General features: G+C 38.2%; 1 non-coding gene across 1 annotated transcript; it reads left to right on the top strand.

The window, feature by feature from the left end:
• The first annotated feature begins 236 nt into the window (after positions 1–236).
• Positions 237–1,952, top strand: LOC101297504. The gene is made up of 2 exons (XR_184048.1): positions 237–1,269; positions 1,819–1,952. It is a non-coding gene; the product is annotated as an uncharacterized LOC101297504 (transcript).
• The last annotated feature ends 2,437 nt before the right edge of the window (positions 1,953–4,389 follow it).

Genomic DNA, 4,389 nt, shown 5'->3' with positions numbered 1-4,389 from the left:
CACAGCCGCGCATCTCCTTTCTCTCTCCTCTCCCCACTGCCACTGCCAGCGCCAGAAAGCCACCTCCGGTCACCGTCTTGCCTCACCAACGCTACCATTCGATGCCGCACATCACCTTGACCAAAAACCCTACCCATATCGAAGGCAGAAACCACCCTTTGCTACTACATGCAACCACCACTAGCCCAGCCGCCTTGCCCACCAAAAGCCTCTACTTCCGGCCACCGTTTCCACTCACCGCCGTCACCATCGAGCCTAGAGAGGAATCGTTACCGGAGCTGAGTTACCGTCGACCTACAATCTTCAACCGCCGCCATCGTCTACATATCGACCTCTTGATTGTCCCTTCTTCTCTCGCGGCTGGTAAGCTTCGTTCTCTTCTAATTTGATTTGGGGATTGGGCTTTCTAATATTGACCCTGAGGAATCTGGAAAGGGAGAAGGGTCGGGGTTGCAGGGCTTGACGATCGAGCTACATTTAGTCTCGCTGCTCCCTCAACGAGAAGGTTTTCTCTTTACTGTTGTTGCATTTTACATTTTTTTTTTAGCTTTGATTGAAACTATGGATTACACTACATTTTAGTTTTCTCAAACCAAGAGGACCACTTTATCTCTTTGTCTCAAGACTGGTCTTTAAAATCTCAACCCAAATTATACATTTTAAGCAATATGTTCCGTCTTCTGTATCAAACATTTTTTAAAATCATCAAGAGAACAGTTGCTTTGGGTTTACTTCTATTTTAAATGGAGAGGTAAATATCGAATCAATTAGCGTTTTGGTTTTTATAAACGGTATCCTAATAATAACTTTTGACCGTAAGGCAGGTCAAGGCAGTGCATCTAAAAGCAGGATTAAGAGCAGTAGAACTGCTTCTTAGGTGGTGGACTACACAGATATAGCATATCGATATGTTATGCTACACTATCAGAAGGAATTAATTGGGTCAATGACATATTTTGTGTTATTGTTCATATGACATTTTTTCTATTTGCTCTAGTTCCAATTGTGGAATGCCACTGCTGCACTATCCCAAAAGGATAAAAACGTATCATATATTTATAGTGAGATGTGTAAGATATGCATTTTTGTTAAGAACTTGTTCCGTTAATTCACTTAATTGTTAAACACTGTTTCGTGATATAAGTTTTGTAACGCAAGTGCTTTTCTGTTTAAATTGATATGTGATTGGTTCAACTGTGTGCAAGGTGTACTGTGGTACAGTTGAACCCAAGATATGTGAATAGAAGCTACTGTCAGATGCTCGCTCAGGTATGCATAAGCCCTCCCACTTTGTGTGTTTGACCATCAAAATTGTCTGGTCATAGTTCGACTTTCTCTTAAGTAATCAAATCTGGAAAAAGTACTTTCTTAATTTTGTTTGTAGCTAGTATCGTATCTTATATACATATTGTACATATTTGTTTCATGTCCAGTGAATTGGTAAGGAATATCTACAGTAGGCTTTCTATGTATTGATAGCATGAGGATTAATTATTGCATCTCAATTGTTAAGCATTATTTCTTGATACAAGTTTTGCTATGGCAGTGCTTTTCTGTTTAAATTGAGGAAAAATTTTAAGAAGCATACACCAACACTAGACGAGTATGCATTTACGTACACCAAGTTACATAGTACATATTTTGGTACACCAAAGATGAACTCTTATCCTACTTCACGGTTATTTAGTTGGGAGCAAGTGTTTGTGTACTAACACTTATGCACGTAAATGCATAGTCGTCCTAAGTTGATGTACCATTCCCAAAATTTTCCCTTAAATTGATAGAAGATATGTATTTGATTACTTCAACTCTGTGCAGGCTGTACTATGGCACAGCTGAACCCAAGATTGTGAACGAAAGCTACTTTCAAATGCTCATGGATGAGCTTGAAGGTGAAAGGGAGTTGAGGAAGAGCGTTGTGGAACATGTAGATATGATCAAGATACTAGGTTGTTTTTCTTTTGGGTTTAGGGTGGAAGTGCTAGGTTTAGAGTTTTGATTTGTGAAACTGATGGACCCATTATAATCAATATTTATGCAATGAAAAGTTTTTGATGGTTTTTTGGTCTATTGTTACGTCTACCCATTCTAGTTTTGCAGCAATGAACGACAGATTATGCAAAATAGCAACCACATATAAAATCATCCATGTATAATACGTCCTTATGTCAATACAATAAAATAAATATCTTATTTACCTGATTTCTGTCATCGGAAGGTCCAATACTTCCATATGTCAAGTCCACTTATTTTGAAAGTGTATAGCTCATAGAAATAGAAAAGTAGATTGACTGGAAAGCGTTGTTAAGTATTAGACCAAGTATATCATACAAGGTATTCGATTCTTGACTCCTGATACACAGACCAACTCGATAGTGTTCAGAATTCATAGACGCTTGAAGAATTCTTGAGAGGTCTACCTGTTTACGAAACCTAGTCTACTTATTATTTATAAGTGAGGGTCTATTTTTTTTGTGAGACAAAATGGTCTACCTGTTTACGAACAATAACCTACATGTTTTGTGAACATGGTGTATAAGTTTTTTGAATCATTGACTCACACTAAGAGTAGACCAACTTTAAAGCGTACAGAATTCACACACTTGAAGAATTCTTGAGAGGTCTACCTGTTACAAAGTCTGGTCTACTTATTTACGAGTGAGGGTCAACTTTTTTTACGAGACAAAATGGTATACCAGTTTACGAATAATAATGGTGTACTAGTTTTTTGAATCATTGACTCACACTAAGAGTAGACAAACCCTAAAGTGTGCAGAATTCACAGACACTTAATGAATTCTTGAGTGGTCTACCTATTTATGAAGCCTGGTCTGCTTATTTACGAGTGAGTGTTTACTTTTTTTGTGAGACAAAATGATCTACCTATTTACGAACAATAACCTACATGTTTTGTGAACATGGTGTACAAGTTTTTCGAATCATTGACTCACACTAAGAGTAGATCAACTCAAAAGCGTGCAGAATTCACAGACATTTGAAGAATTCTTGAGAGGTCTACCTGTTTACAAAGTCTGGTCTGCTTATTTACGAGTGAGGGTCAACTTTTTATGAGACAAAATGGACTACCAGTTTACGAACAATAACCTACATGTTTTGTGAACATGTGTAACGCCCCGATTTGCACCTCATCAAATCGAGCACATTACAGTGCCGCGTATTCATAAAACCTAAGCTAGGATCCATCACTCAGGTTCTAAGAACCCGCAAGGCAAAGAAAAATTAAAATTTTCAAAATATTTGCAGAAGCGTTTATTAACGTTTAGATATCTTTCAAATCAAACAAGCCCTCTCTGAACAAAAATCAATATCAGTCCGCTTCATGATCAACAATCGAAAAACTTGCAAGAGAAATAGTTTATCGAATAAACTCATACTCGATCAAAGGGTTAAACAAGAACACGATAGCTAAGGAAACCTGTCATGGATATAACACTGACAATGAGAAGAAATATAGAATGTCTAAGCCACACTCTACGTTGTCCAGCTGTCCCGTCATCGTACACAATACCTGCATCCACAAACTGTTGTAGGGGTGAGCTTTCGTCCTCGCTGCTCAATAAACTTTACCCCAACTAGGTGTGAAAACAATTTAAAACATTTCTTGTAAAAACGCAAGTAGGGCCCAAAGTAGGTATACCAACCTGATGACCGATCTATCTCAAGCCAACTACCACCTTACCATGATTATTATCATACACACTGGCAAGGTGTAGCGAGAGTGTCCATTTACGCCATATCGTCTAGGAGCGACGCCACACCTCAAAGGATGTTAGACGTCCTCCAGTCCGTACAGCCCCTCCGGAGGTTTAGGGGATCGAAACCCAAGGAAGTCACTATGCCCCACTCACTCTCAGGTCATCAAACAGTAATTCACAAGAAATCGAAATATATTTTTCATGCATAAATCATTTTACTTTAATATCATATGCATAAAATCACTGAGGCAAGTCCAGAATCCCCTACCTGGGATATCGCTGCATGATTTCCATTTGCGTTCCTAGGCCAACACCACCACATTTCTTGTTCTGGGATTGGAGTCCTAGTCCGACAATAAATATAGTCGTCAATACCATGTAACAATTACATGAAAATGAAAGTCCATTCTCAAGCTAATGTCACCATTTAAGGGTAACAATACATTTATAGTTCCATACACCAATTTAACTTGCACTCATCCTTATTATGTTTCAACTTGTCGATCATATCACCATTATGCCAAGATCATAATATTTTGATAAGAACCAACACATGACATCCTCCTTAAAGGTATGTCCATTTTTACAACTTTTTAATCTCTTAAGGCAACATCCCTTAGACAAGTTTAGCTAATTCCTTTAATCAACCTTAGCAATCCTTCAAGGACTAATT

The sequence above is a fragment of the Fragaria vesca genome, linkage group LG2, assembly GCF_000184155.1.
Source record: "Fragaria vesca subsp. vesca linkage group LG2, FraVesHawaii_1.0, whole genome shotgun sequence".
NCBI classification, from domain to species: Eukaryota; Viridiplantae; Streptophyta; class Magnoliopsida; order Rosales; family Rosaceae; genus Fragaria; species Fragaria vesca.
The sequence above is the reverse complement of the archived record's forward strand: the minus strand, read 5'-3'. Positions and strand labels throughout refer to the sequence as shown.